Source organism: Ovis aries, chromosome 11 (assembly GCF_016772045.2).
Source record: "Ovis aries strain OAR_USU_Benz2616 breed Rambouillet chromosome 11, ARS-UI_Ramb_v3.0, whole genome shotgun sequence".
NCBI classification, from domain to species: domain Eukaryota; kingdom Metazoa; phylum Chordata; class Mammalia; order Artiodactyla; family Bovidae; genus Ovis; species Ovis aries.
The window spans coordinates 28,953,679-28,968,913 of NC_056064.1; the positions used below are offsets into that span (position 1 = coordinate 28,953,679).

At 48.3% G+C, this 15,235-nt stretch overlaps 1 protein-coding gene across 7 annotated transcripts in view; it reads right to left on the bottom strand.

Annotated features, from left to right (window-relative positions):
- Positions 1-15,235, bottom strand: part of GAS7 (growth arrest specific 7) — a 204,568-nt gene that overhangs the window by 101,792 nt on the left and 87,541 nt on the right. The window contains exon 1 of one of the 7 annotated variants that reach the window (XM_012185721.4): positions 13,397-13,488. The exons of 5 other annotated variants lie outside the window; for them this stretch is intronic. The gene's annotated coding sequence lies outside the window, so the exon portion shown is untranslated. Of the gene's footprint in view, positions 1-681; positions 13,489-15,235 lie in introns of those variants that run through there. One more of the 7 variants, XM_060395428.1, reaches the window with a different exon arrangement.

Here is a 15,235-nt window from a genome sequence, read left to right on the forward strand (position 1 = left end):
ATCAAGCTACTAATGAACCCTTCCTGAATGCTGTGGATGACGCACGCCAAATATTACACATAGGACCAGACTTCTAAAAATTTGGAAGGTAATAAGCCACAGACAAACACAAGTGTTAAAGAAAAAAGAGAAGAACCATACAGAGGAGTCTGTAAGGAGCACCAACTGATAAGTTGGTGGACAACACGATCTTTCAGAATCCAGAGGAGGGCAGAGCACTTTCATCTGGGAGGCGGAGGGGCGGCTCCTCAGAAGATACAGAATTTGCCGGACAGCAGCGATGAAAAGAAGGGCTTGACTGGAGCAGGAAGACACTAAGTAAGAAGTAGAATAAGCTTCGGTAACTGATGAGACGTCACGGGAAGGAGAAATAGTAAAAGTTGACTCCAAAGAGAGCAAGGGAAGCTAGAACCAGTCGCCCAGTGATCCAGCCATTAAGAGCCATTTGGGGGGTTGTGGTGGAGTCTGTTGTTGACACGTCCAAGTTCAAAGTGATCACTGGGTCCAGCACATGGAACTGGAGCACCTGCATGGAGATGATGGTGAAATCCTATAGGTCAGGGATCCCCAGCCTCCAGGATCTAAAGCCTGATGATTTGAGGTAGAGCCAATGTAATAATAACGGAAGTGAAGTGTGAAATAAACGTAATGTACTTGAATCATCCCCAAACCACTCCTTACTCAAGTCTGTGGGAAAATTGTCTTCCAGGAAACTCTGTGCCAAAAAGACTGGGCACTGCTGCTCCAGGTCAATGCTGAGTTCATGCAGAAAGGATGCACAGGGGAACCTACTGGGGTGGGAGAAGGGGGTATCACATTCAAGTCGCAGGAGAATGCATCCATCCCACCTCCATGCCCTCCGTCTCCATGGGCCTCTCTCGGGACTCTTAAAGGCAAAGAAAAAAACCCAGGTCTTAATCTGTTCCCCCTCTAAAGCGGCCCAGTGCCTCACATGCAGGGGCTACATGATGGGGAATGGATGGATGCAGGTTCTGAGAATCAGAGTCACAGGAAGTGATGTGGAGGGGATCTTAAGAAGAAATGTGGAGTTAAGTGTCCACGTGAGATAATGAAAAAAGCGCTTGCTGACTACAGAGAGGCTATTTCCCCTGCTAATCTCAGAAAGAGGAATATGGAAGTAAGGTGGGTATGGAAATCTGAACACGGGCAGACAAGGTGTCAGTGAGCCTGAGGACGCACAGTGAAGCGAGGGAACATTCAGAGAGAAGTTTCTCAGAAGAAAGCAAAGAGGACGCGGCTGAATGTAGAGAGTGGCCAGCCCAGTCTACCTGGCCACACAATGTCTCCTGTGAAGTGATTGGCAGCCAGTTCCTTGCATTCAACATGGTGGGGTCCAAGCCCCCTCCTAAGGGAGATGTGACCCCATCATAAAGGATTCCCCAGATCAGGTGGACATAATCAGAAATGGCACCTGGTTTGTCTAAAAGGCCTCCTAACAGATCCCCCACCTAGCATCTCCCAGACCTCAGTCACTCACATTCTGCTATCAAATCTTTTCCATCATCATGCATCAGCTACACTATGATTTGCTTAATTGGTAGGTGGTGTTGTTTTGGCTGCAGAGTCTTCATTGCAGCACGCAGGCTTCTCTTATTGTGGAGGATGGGCTCTAGATCGTGTGGGCTCAGTAGTTGCAGCAAGTGGGATCTTAGTTCCCCTGACCAAGAATTAAACCCTGGTCCCCTGCATTGGAAGGTGGATTCTTAGACACTGGACCGCCAAGGAAGTCCCTCCTTAATTGCTTTTTTACAGACTTACGTGGAACCTGAATTTAGCTTGGCCCAAAGCAATAATATCTAAAAACCATGGATTTGATTGGGTTTGGATTCCTTTTTATATTACACAGTGAAATCAGTGGAACTTAAAAACTTAATGATCATCATCTAAGATCATTTTGTATATCCTTAGTTGTAAACTCAGCCCAGTTGGAGAAACATACTCTCAGGCTATGTGTAAAACCAGTACGCAGCAACCAGGCAGTGGTTTAGGAGGTTCTTTTCTGAGTCCCAGAAAACCAAACTGGAATTCTTTAGTGACCACAGAACCACAACTGCAGGAATGAGGGCCCTGGTGTGGGCCTGAATCACCACAGGGAGAACCAAGAGGACAGTAGAGGGATGCAGGGGACTTCCCGTGGGAAGGGGCATTGGCAGGAGCCCCATGAACACTTCTGTCAACCTTGGGCTAAAGTGGCAATAAGAGGAAAAGATAAAACCCACCCAAGCTACGAAAAAGCCAAAAATAGTGGCAATCAGAATCCAAGGAAAAAATCCTCCAGAACCTTTAAGATGCTTGCTCCTTGGAAAAAGAGCTATGACAAGCCTAGACAGTGTATTAAAAAGCAGTGATATCACTTTTCTGACAAAGGTCTGTATAGTCAAAGTTATGGGCTTTCCAGTAGTCATGTACAGATGTGAGAGTTGGACCATGAAGGTTGAACGCCGAAGAAATGATGTCTTCAAACTGTGGTGTTGGAGAAGACTCTTGAGAGTCCCTTGGTCTGCAAGGAGATCAAACCAGTCAATCCTAAAGGAAATTTCACTGAACATTCACTGGAAGGACCGATGCTGAAGCTGAAGCTCCAATACTTTGGCCACCTGATGCGAAGAGCTGACTCACTGGAAAAGACCCAGATGCTGGGAGAGATTGAGGGCAGGAGAAGAAGGGTGAGGATGAGATGGATGAGATGGTTGGATGGCATCATCAACTCAACAGACATGAGTTTGAACAAAGTCCGGGAGATAGTGAAGGACCGGGAAACCTGGTGCGCTGCAGTTCATGGGGTTGCAAAGAGTCAGATACCTGACACCTGACCTCACCTTAGTGGCTGAACAACAATCACCCTTAAGGCCAGTGGAGTGAATGGAGAAAACCTTACAAAGCACAGACTAATTGTGAAAGGGGAAACAGCCCTTCACACCTTCACTGCTCTGTGTCTAATCTGAGATGCACTTGGCACCCTCATCGTTCTGGGGTCCTGATGTGATACACAGGATCTGCGCCCTCTTGAGCACTGAACAGTCAGCCCCTGCGGCTCAGAAGCAGCCTGAGGGCTGCTCCTCCTTCTCCACCACCCATTTCGTCACAGAGATGCCCGGAAAATGAGCCAGCAGGCGGTGCAGGGCCTGGGAGGGGTGTCAGTTATTGGGAGAAGTATGGATCCCACAGGTCAAGTCTGGGGGGGCCCCTGGCAGCAGTGCGTGGGGATGGGGCAAGGATGGGTTTCTCATGCCCTCCACCCATTTGGAAGAGCAGAGAACCAGGCAGTACAGGAACAATGCAGCAGGCGACAGCCAATCTGAAAACAAGAACCGGACTGGGAGATGGAGGTACACCACTGAACCTGCAGGTGAGCAAACGCGAAAAGGGATTCCACCTTCCCCCAAGTTTACAGAGTGCCAGAGCCTGTGGCAGACGATCTATACGCTGTTGGTATAACACAGAGTCTACATAGATCCTGCCTTGTTAAGAAAGTTTAAACGGAGGGGAAACACATGGGAAATGAGTGAGGAAACACCATCCCAAAGGCCCAAAGGAAGAGCACATCTCAGAAAGTAATTCAAAAAGTAATTAAAAATGGCAGGAAACTGCTAGAATGTAAGAAGTTGTGACCTCTGAGAGAGGAACAGAAAAACTATAATGGAAAAAAACAGGCAAAACAGAAAGGATGACATGACGAAGACAAGGGATGAGGAAATGATTATATGAAAACTGCGCATTTAAAGCCACATTAGCAGCTGTGGATAAATAAAAATATTAAATCAGTAAAGTGGCTCAGAGGTTAAAGTGCCTGCCTCCAATGCAGGAGACTCAGGTTCGATCCCTGGGTTGGGAAGATCCCCTGGAGAAGGAAATGGTAACCCACTCCAGTATTCTTGCCTGGAAAATCCCACGGACAGAGAAGCCTGGTAGGCTACAGTCGACGGGGTGGCAAAGAGTCGGACACGACTGAGCGACTTCACTTCACTTCACTTCAAAGTGCAAAGTAAACTTAAAAGGATCACCCCAAACTGAAAAGCCCAGAAAGCAAGGATATAATGAATCAATGTAAGTTTAAGTAGTATTCCATTAGAAAAGACCAGAACAAATATATTAAAATAAACAATCAATGACAAAAATAAAACATAATAAAAAGTCATGCACACCAACAAGCATAAGAGAAATGCTATTTAAGAAATCAGTCCTTCTCCAGACTTTTCCTCTGCTCCTACTCACAGTCAGAGAACGCTTCTCGCTAGAATAAAAAGCTCCATGTGGGGAAGGCTTTGTTTCGCTCACAGCTCACCGGGGCCTGGCATGGACCATCTGAAAGTGCTAGAAGACACATCCTACTGAGGTCAAAGTTTCATGGGCATGACCATGTTTTGTTCATCCCTGTGTCTAATAAACATTTGCTGAATGATGGAAAAGACTGAGCTGTAAATGTGAGTTTCTGTCCAAAAAGTTAAGACATTCAAGATGTACATATCCAGCTGAGTTATATTAATATTTGTCATGAAAGAAACAGGAATGTTCCTGGAGACATGCAAGTTGAAGACACCACCCACTTACTCTTTAGACATTGAGAGAGAAATCAAAATTAAGAAGATGCTGCCAGGGGAATAACCATATAAATGCCTTTTTTTTTTTTCCTAATGTGGACCATTTTTGAAGTCTCTTGAATTTGTTACAACGCTGCTTCTGTTTCATGCCTTGGATTTTTGGCCATGAGGCATGTGGGATCCCAGCTCCCCGACCAGGGATCAAACCTCCACCTCTGCATTGGAAGGCGAAATCTTAACCACTGGCTCACCAGGGAAACCTCCTAGATGCATTTCTTAGTGCACTGCCCCCCAACTCAGAAATCCAACAAACTGTGCAGTCTGGGACACTGTCCAGCTGTGAGGTTTGGTACCGAGTATTTCCCTTGGTCCTCCTCTGCAGCTTTCCTCCCATCCTGGAACTATGATACAAGTTTCTCCTGCAACATCCTTTAAGGCCAGTACAGACGAAGCCTCTGGCCACATGTGGGGCACATCAGTAACTGATGCCACCTTTTCTGTCCAAGCACAAGCCGATGGCTGGGGGGAGCAGCTACTGAAGCTTTGTGGATGCTGCACTGGGAGACACACCCAACAAAAAGTCACTGTTTCTTCATCTACCATGGTCCAAGTGATGTGGGAGCATCACAGGGGCCACTTTCTCCGCCAAAGAACTTGGGTGATGATCTTTTGCACATTTAAAACTCACACTGAATGAACCAAATCTTCCTCCACACCCTTAAACAGGAAAGACTCATAAACCCCCCAATAGCCAGTGCTTTCTGCCATCAAAACCCTCTTTTATATCATCTTCTCTGAGTGGTTCCAGTTTTAGAAATGAGAGTATGCAGCATGATCTCAACCACGGAAAATAACGCTCCCCCCAACTCCAGGCAGAGCACAAAGGAAACACATGAAAATGTTACAAAGGCTCTCTTTGTTTTGTGGGATTCCTCTAGCTGTTGCAATTTATTTTATCACGTTCAAAATTTTGAGTTCTTAATTTTAAAAATTAAAAATTCCTTTAAAGATGTAGTCGTAAATAGCGCCTTCCCCCCCAAATCAGCATATACAATGTTAAATGTACCATATGATCCCAATTATGTAGACAAATATGCACAGCAAAGAAAAAAAACAGAAAAGAATGCTAACTATTTTTTCTTATTTCTGCATTTTCCAAGTTTTCTATAATGAGCATATTCATTTTAAGTGCATTTAAAAAAACTCTTTAACTTATTTCACTATGAGTTAATGCATGCATATAGCCTTATGCAGAATATTTAGATAATATTTGCTGATAAAGTCTCCCTCGATATATCCCATCTCACTTATCGTTGTTGTTTCAGTTGCTAACTCATATCTGACTCTTTTGCAACCCCATGAACTGCAGCCTGCCAGGCTCCTATGTCCATGGGATTTCCCAGGCAAGAATACTGGAGTGGGTTGTCATTTCCTTCTCCAGGAGATCTTCCCAACCCAGGGATCAAACTCGAACTTCCTACATCGACAGGCAGGTTCTTTACCTCTGAGCCACCAGGGAATACAAAATATTTAGATAATATTTGCTAATAAAATCCCCCTTGACATATCCCACCTCGTTTGCCATCCCCTAAAAGGAAAACTATTTATCAGATTAGTGTTCATAGTGTTATCTTTCAAATGACAGGGAGATTTGAGGTGGGGGGTGTCTTTATTTTTAAGAAAATGAACTAAGACAAAATGAGCAACAGTAAAGAACTTATTCAACCAATGCAGGGCTGACACAAAAATTAAGAGATCAGAAGGACTGTAGAGATAACTTAATCTCATGTTGCCATTTTACAGACGGGGAAACTGAGGCTCAGAGGCAGACTGAGGCTGGACGCCAAGCCTCCTCCTCCTTGATCTTTGGCCCTAAGCCTTGGTGCTAATGTTGCCATCAGGGCTGGAGAACTAGGTCCGGCCAGATGGCATGGCAGAACCCAAACCCCACGTAGGACCCCTCCCCAGGCTGACCCCCACACGGCTCCATGCAAGAAGACCTTTGCCAACAAGTCTGGCTCTCAGCTCAACCCTGAGCCACTTCCCATCTGTTTGTGGCCAGTGAGTCCCCGCAAAGGGGGGGGTGACCCGGGAGGAAACATCTGTGCACACAAAGAGGAGTCATAAACGCACTTGATTTTCCCTTTTGGCAAAGCCTCTTCTGCTTATTTTTTTTTTCCACTCATTGAAATGCAAAGCTCCATTCCAACAAGGAGGCCTGGAAGATTCCAGAGGCTTCGAGGAACCACAGCCTCCGCTTCGCGAAGGGGGCTCCCTAAAGAAGGTTATGCACGATGTCTGGGCTGTGGACACGGATAAGAAAGAGAAGAGGCAACCCCACAAACCACTTGGATGCCCACAGACATGCCTCTGCTTGTCCTTAAACCTAGCTTCTAACCTTCAGCCAGGGCAGAGGAAGTTCATGTGTAAGTTCTACAGCGTACCAGCCATATAACTTCAGGCAAGTCACTTCACCTCTTTGAACCTCTTTTTCTTTTCCACATGCAAAAACGGAAATACCACCACCCCCTGCACAAAATTCTTGCAAAGACTGAATAAAAGGGCAAAAATGATGGAAGAAACTTTGTAATTATCAGCTGTGCTTCTGTACTGTCCCATCCCCATGAAATCACCGAGCAACCTTTAGGAAACTCATCAGCTGAGGTCCCCAACGCTGAGTCACTCCTGCTGCACAGCTTGCAGGCTAACCTCTCAGAGTGACACCGTATGACCTTCCTGACACAGACCAAGCTCGCTGAAGGAGAAAGAAGAACAGCATGTGACAGGGAATCAGCATGCTCCATGGGGCAAGACTAGGATTTGGGGGACCAGCAGAAGGGGCCAGTATAATCTGGGGCCTAGAAACACCTACATCACCAGAGTTCCTGGGAAGCTGGTGACTGCCAGCAAACCAGATCAAGAAACAGACACGGCTGTGCACAAGAGCTGTGAACCCACCTACACAAGGGCCTGGCAACCTTCCCAAAGGGGCCCGCATGCGTCTTCATTTGAATTGTTGCCACCAGCCAGGACACCTGGAGAGAATGCTTCCAACCCTGACTTTAAGCTCCTAAAAATGAGACAGGTTGGGCTTCCCAGGTGGCAGAGTGGTAAAGAATCCGCTTGCAATGCAGGAGATGCCAGCTTGATTCCTAGGTTGGGAAGATGCCCTGGAGAAGGAAATGGCTACTCATTCCAGTATTCTTGCCTGGGAAATTCCATGGACAGAGGACCCTGGCTACAGTCCATGGGGTCACAAAGAGTCAGACATGACTGAGCACACACGTTGGATAACAAGGAGGACAAAGGACCAGGTCTCTTTTCCCCGCAAAATCGATTCCCTCTCTGCACTTCACCATTTGTCCTTATCTTCTCTGGAGCTCTTCCTTGCTTAAGTGCTGTCAATCGTGGGTCAGTAACATATCTATTGTGGCTTATGTGACCTTTACAAGAATCCTGGGAGAGAAGTATTCATTTTATAATCAAATCATTTTCATTTTAGAATCAAATAAACCAAGGTCTTACCACTAACAAGACACAGAACTGGTTTGAGCCCAGTGTCCTTTCTTCAAGGTGGATGCTTGCCCACCTGACCCCAGTCATCTCCCCAGTTTCTCCATGAATTAAGGCTCATCCTGGCCAGCATGCTCCAGCCAGCATGGAGATCCATCTTGCTCTGTCTGGTGGGCCAGCCTTCTCACTTCTTGCTGTCTCCCAGGAGATGTCCCCCCTAACCCACACCTCACCAGCCCCACCTCCCCTCCCCCTGGCCTGATCCTCTCATCACTGCCACGGCTACCTTGTTTGGGGGTCGATGATGAGTGGTTGTCACGGCTTATTCACCCGAGGTTCCTGAGAACATGAACAGAGTCCTACTCAAATCTGTCCCCAGACAAAGAAAATGCACCCAACAAGTACTGCTGAATCAATGGAGCTCCTTCAGTTTCCGAGTAAGACTGTCAGCCCACTAAGAAAGTGGGTTTCTTAATTTTCCAGGGTCACCAGGGCATGAAGGGTAGGGGAAGGGGAAGAGAGGACGGGGGAAGGCAGAAGGCAGAGGCAGACACACAGCCTGTGTGTTTACCTATTTTATGCTGGGAGGGCTCTTACATACCACAAGCTGCAGGGGCCCCCAAATCATAAATGAACAAAATGGGCCGGGGGCAAAGAAGTCATCAGTGGCTCCGTCAGGGTCTCTGAAACAAGCATCTCACAGGCCTAGTGCCCTTCAAGTAAAGGCACTCGGGAAAAAATGTACTCTCTTGGCTCACTTAGGCTGTCCACTGAAGTCATTAAAGCCTTTACCCAGAGAGAAAGCGGACAGAAGCCAAGTGATCAGCTATGACGACGGCGGCCTGAGTTACCAAGGAGAGAACTGAAATATACATCTGTGATGGGCTCTTACCTCTGAGTGTTAAAAGCACGGGTATATTATTAACATTTCCACCTAAGGACTCCCAGCCTGCGCATGCCTGGTCATCTATGGTAAGTTTCAGCCAATCTGGGCCCTCGCCATGTCATTCATTCCTGGGCCTTGTTTGCTGGGCTCACACACTGCTGTTTCCCTGGGAAGACAGCCCAGTGACTATGCATCTCCCCAGGATGGTCAAAGGCATTAGGGCTCCTCACCACGACTGTCCCCAATGGGATGCAGAGATGGACGCGCTGGACAAAAGGACACTGGGATTTGTGGAGATTCTGTAGCCAGAGGCACCCCTCCTGCCCTCACGACATGCGCAGAACTCTGCCTGGAGCGGCGCCAGGTGAAACCTTCAACTCCTTCTCTTCGGTCAGGGATCCCTGCCTTTCTTCCCTTCTGGGTCTTAAAAGGATGGAAAGTGACAACACAGGGTGCTGGAAGCCTGTCTGTGCTCTGAGCCTCAGAGCAGTGGTCCTCAGCCTTCAGCTTCTTCAGCAGGGCCATCAGAACACAGACTGTTGGGCTCCACCCTCAGCGTTTCTGAATCAGCAGGTCTGGGCAGCACCATTAATGACCTGCATTTCTGAACAAAATCCTAAGGGATACGACTGCTAGTTCAGGCATCACACTTTGAGAACCACTGATTTCAAGGCAAAAAAAAAAAAAAAAGCACCTGTTCTAAGTCTATTCCTTAAAAATTCATCTTTAGGAGATTGATAAATTCACTTTCAAAATAAGATTCTTTAGTATTTTCTTGGAAACCACTGGCCCTCTCACTTTCCTTCTTTTCATACACATGGGTGCAGGGTCTATTTCATATAACTCCGGGAGTTGGTGATGGACAGGGAGGCCTGGCGTGCTGCGATTCACGGGGTCACAAAGAGTCGGACACGACTGAACGACTGAACTGAACTGAACTGAACTGAACCCTAAGAAAAACATCACACAAATACTGGCAACTGTTTCATTATAGCTTTCAGTGCTGGCGATCAATAGGGATGGGTGGGGACTGGGTCAAACTAGAACACCCTCCATCATCATCAGCATATTGGTGCCCGGCAGGACAGTGGGGTCAGTGTCGTCTAAACTAGTCTTTTTTTTTTTTTGCAAGAGAGGCTGGAGATTTGAATTCTTACTATAAAACCTGTAGATTTTTGGAGGTTGGTAATCAACTCAAAAACTTTTAAATGAAACCATAGGCAGAAACAAAAACAAAACCACCACCAAAAGCCCCTGGAGTTTTCCCACCGGCCACCAGTGTGTAGCTCCTGGTTTTAATTGTTGTGGACCTGCATAAACAGTCATTTGAAGAGAGGGTGCCCTCGTGTTAAAGAACTGAATACCACCATCCTAGACTAAAGGTATAATTAGCACTTTTACCCTGTATTAGGGCTTCCCACGTGGCTTAGTGGTAAAGAATCCGCCTGCCAATGCAGGAGACACGAGTTCCATTCCTGGGTTTGGAAGATCCCCCCAGAGGAGGAAATGGCAACCCACTCCAGTATTCTTGCCTGGGAAAAAAATCCCACGGACAGAGGAGCCTGGCTGGCTGCAGTCCATGGGGCAGCAAGGGAGTCAGACATGACTGAGCGACTGAACAACAAACCCCTGTATTAGTCACCCTCTTGCTAAGACCTCTTACTACTACCACACCTGGTGGGTAAACTGAATGCCAACTTCTGGGGTATCAGGACACAGCTTCCAAGGGCTGAAAATGTGTGACCAACTACATCTCGCCCAGAGCTGAGCACCCCAGCCTGGCTCCAACCTTCTTTGGAAGAAAGGCGTGGGATGAGGTTTGGGAACCAGCAAGGTGGACCCTGGAAATTCCATGCTACTCTGTCTATGGAAAAATGGTGCCTCAACAGCTGATGAGAAGGTTTGGAAGGGGAGGCAGTGAGTAAGGAAGCTGACATACAGCTTAAGGAGAGAGGCATGCATCACCAGCTGGGCAGGGAGGCAGAGAAGGCGTTCAGAGGCAAAGCCAAGTATGGAACAGGAGGAAGAGAAAGTGAACCGGTACCACAGCCTTGGGGAGGCGAGATGCACATCCATCAGGTATAAAGGTGGATGACACAGCTGCTAGAGTGAGCAGAGATCCACCTCCCCCATAGGATCACACACTGAGCAGCTGGGGAGCCAGCACTCTGGGAGCATGGTGCCTGGGGGTGAGGGTGGCTGGATTCCTTCCTCGTGTAAGCAGTGCAGAGCTCTGCAAGGCTCCGGGGCAGGGGAATGCATGTTTTGGGACCGCTGGGGAGGGTGCAGGGGGAGTGGGCAAGGATCACAGGTATCCTTCTCAATCTGCCCAAAGGGAACTCTGCCCTCGGGTCCTGGGAGAAGGGGATGCCACCTCTGGTCCCCTGACCTCCCGCCTCCCAGCTGGCCTGCTTGTCCCCATCTGAACTGCCCACTGCATCACCCCAGCTTCTCAAGACAATGCTTGCATGGGGTTCTCCCCACTAAGAACCCATCCTTCCTCCTCCTAGCTCTTCCTTGAAAAGGACATCCCCTCCCAGCCACCCACAGGAGACTTCAGGCTCACGAGGTCACCTCTCTAGGCCAGCAGTTGTCATTTTTTTGTCTGTTTTGAAAATTTGACCAGGAGTAATAAATACATTTTATTTCACAACCCAATATACATGCGAAGCAAAAGTTTCATGAAGCAATACTTGCTTTTACAACATGCAACGCACTCGGCTGTTTTCCCCTCTTTTCCATGCTGGTTAATACAGGTTATGGACACAGGGTGGCTAGTGATGCCTGCTTTAAGAAACACTGCTTTATCTGGTCTCAACAGCTCTTCTTTCTAAATTCCCCCCTTGACACCCCCAACCCCACTCTCCATCATAAATTCCTGCAAGGGATTCCCTCATTTTGTACTTTCCTGGGCTGCAAGCTCGTCATTTCTAATCTCTCGGCCCCAGACTGTACACCACTTGTGGGCACCCAGGATTACGACTGTACACATTTCCTCTTTTCAAGAACAGAGTTGGTGCTTTGCTGTACAGTAGGAAACAACACAACATTGTAAAGCAACTATACTCCAATAAATTTTTTAAAAAAATAATAAAAAGAGTTGGGAATTCCCTGGCTGTCCAGTGGTTACAAATCTGTGCTTTCACTGCTATACGCCCGGATTTGATCCCTGACTGGGGAACTAAGATCCCAGAAGCCACATGGTATAGCCAAAGAAAAATAAAGAAAGGAAAAAGAACAGGGTCCAAGTCTTGGGATCTAGCGCACTTAAAATATTGGTTGGATGTTTGATATCATGGAAGAGGCTGCCCAGATGACACTTTCTAAATGATGATAAAATTGTAGTGCATTTCAAGGCATACCCGAAACCCAATCTCCAGCAAAGCGCTCTGCTGCTGGCGGCAGCCTCTCCTCATCACTGGGGAACGGAGCCGCGTGGATGCTCGTGGTTTCCGACCCCCTCATCCTCAGAGGCACTGTACCCCCATCAGGGCCCCAGTGCTGCCATCGACAGATCCACACCAGCTGGGACACTGACCCTCCAAAACAGTGTTGGGGAAGAGGTGTCCATACTCCCGGGGAAATCCAGCCTTGGAAGAGTGGACACAGTTGTCACACGGGAAGTGGCTGAATCCATTGAATCCAAGTTTTCCAGACTCCAGCTTCCATGCTCTTTCCTGAAGCCTTAATGGTTTCTGATCCTGTTATGTAATCCTGGGTTCCTTACATGCCCCCCTAACTTGTGACTTAAGAAAGAAGCACCCCCGAGTAACGCACCCCCTCTTTGCAACCTGGTGTGTATACCCTCAGCCATCCTGACCCCATGGCAGAAGTGCCCACAGTGGGCACGGGTCCCCAAGTCAGAAGATCCTGGGGGACCTGGTTCCCGCCCCAGCCTCTCTGGCCAGCTGTGTGACACAGACAGGGCGTGTGCCTCTCTGGGCCTCGCCCTCATCTAGAGGTGAGGGAGTCGAACCAGCCGACTCCCAAGGTCCCTTTCCAGGCTTCTCCTGACTATTCTACCTGCACCACGTGGAGCCACCCAGCCCCAACAGGGAAGGAAGAAAAGGCTAAACAGAGGAGGCGAAGTTCCAGAAAGGGGAACCAGGTCAAAGTTAAAACAAGGAAAACTGACGCAGCACTCAGCTCACTGCAGACACCACTCTGCCCAGGGGCTAGCTCCTCTTTCAGGAGCCTCAGGTCCCCCAGTGGCCCAGACTCAGTGAAGGAAAGAGGAAGGGGGAATTTGTGGGGAAGCTGAAGACTCACACCGCCCCCACCCAGCAGGAGGCCGTCCAAGAAGGACTTGCCTCCCCGCTTCCCGCAGGTGTGGCAGGTGTAGAGGCTGCCTCCCTGGCTCTGCTCTCACCCTGCTCCAATGAGCTTCGAGCATCTGCCCCGCAGCCCAGTGGCACCGCCCTGGGTGCCCACTCACCTCAGCCCCGCAGACCCTCCTCTTGCAAAGCTGACCCGCTGGTCATTTTCAGCCACTGTTACCACATCCGCTGCTTCCCCGTGGCATCAGCTAATTCACTGTGCAAAGCAGCATTTATATATAGAAAGTTGCAGCCACGCAGGTTAACATTAAAATAGAGACTTGACGTTGCCGTGGCAACCAAACAAATGATATTCAAAACGAAAGTAAGTATTCTGCAATCGGGTAAGCATGTCCACAGCCTTCCAGGACAGCTGCGCTGTTTCCCCCGCGAGGGTGGGTGGGACAGCTCAGCAGAAGGGCCTGGTCCTCCATCAACCTCCTCCCTGTGAAGTCACCCCTCTGCTTTCAGCTGTGGCCGTGGCCCTCTGCACAAGCTCCTCCTTGAAGCCAACTCCTTACCCAGAACACACCTGAGGCCAAGACACCGAAGGGGTATGGTGACCCTGACCAGGTGTGTCCATCTGCAGCTCTACTCCTTAAGGACCAAGGGGAAGCAGCCTGTGTTACTCCCAAGGAAGCTCCTGGAAACAAAGGTGGCTTCTGTCATCCGTCGGCCACACACAGTCAAGAGGCACCAGTGAGCTGAGTGACATCTGGCAGGCAGCTTCCCCTCTCTGGGCCTCAGTGTAAAAATAAGGGGGCACACTACTATATGTAAAGCTGACAACTAATAAGGACCTGTTGTTTAACACTGGGAACTCTACTCAATATTCTGTAATGCTCTATATGGATAAAACAGAGTGGACAGAGGTATAACTGATCCACTCTACTGTATACCAGAAACTAACACAACACTGTAAGTCAATTATGTGTGTCTTCAGTAGCGTTTGACTCTTTGTGACTCCATGGAACGCAGCCCACCAGGCTCTTCTGTGCACGGGATTTTTCAGGCAAGAATACTGGTGGGTTGTCGATTTCTCCTCCAGGGATCTTCGTGACCCAGGGATCAAACTCGTGTCTCCTGGGTCTCCTGCATTAGTAGGCGGATTCTTTACCACTGAGCCACCATAAAAATTAAAAAGAGAAAATAAGGGGGGGGGGGCGGGGATAAGGGACTGGAGGAGAAGGGGACGACAGAGGATGAGATGGCTGGATGGCATCACTGACTCAATGGACGTTGAGTCTGAGTGAACTCCAGGAGTTGGTGATGGACAGGGAGGCCTGGAGTGCTGTGATTCATGGGGTCGCAAACAGCTGGACACGACTGAGTGACTGAACTGAACTGAAGGAGCTGGAGAAGCAGCTTAGTCCCTCCTACCTCTGCAATTCTAGGATGTGCGTCTTGTCTCCTTTCTCACTTCCTTTGTTTTACTTTCTTTGTTTCCTTCATCCTTAGACATATGCCTTAACCCTGCCACATAAGCCCTTATATTTCCTGGTTCCTGGTATGGCATGTGGAACAACCCTCCACCAGTGCTGTTCAGCACAGCCACCACCCAGAATACTCACAGCCATTAAGTCAAGATATGGATTCTGTTATTCAAGGAGCCACCAAGAGCCAAGGAGCCTCAGACAACTCTCTGAGCCTTTCTGAGACTCGATTACATGTTTCAAATCGGACATGGTCTGCAATGACTAAATTTAAAGGATGGACAATATTAAGTGCTGGCATGGATGCGGAGCAACTGGAAATCTCATCCATTGCTAGTGGGAATGCAAAATGGTACAGCCGCTCTGGAGAGCAGTTCAGCAGTTTCCTATAACGTTAAACATATACTTACCAGATGACCCAGCAATTTCCCTCCTAGGCACGTACCCCAAAGAAATTAAAATATAGGTCCACGCCAAGTCTTGTACACAAACGTTCATAGCAGCTTTATTCATAAGAACCTCAAA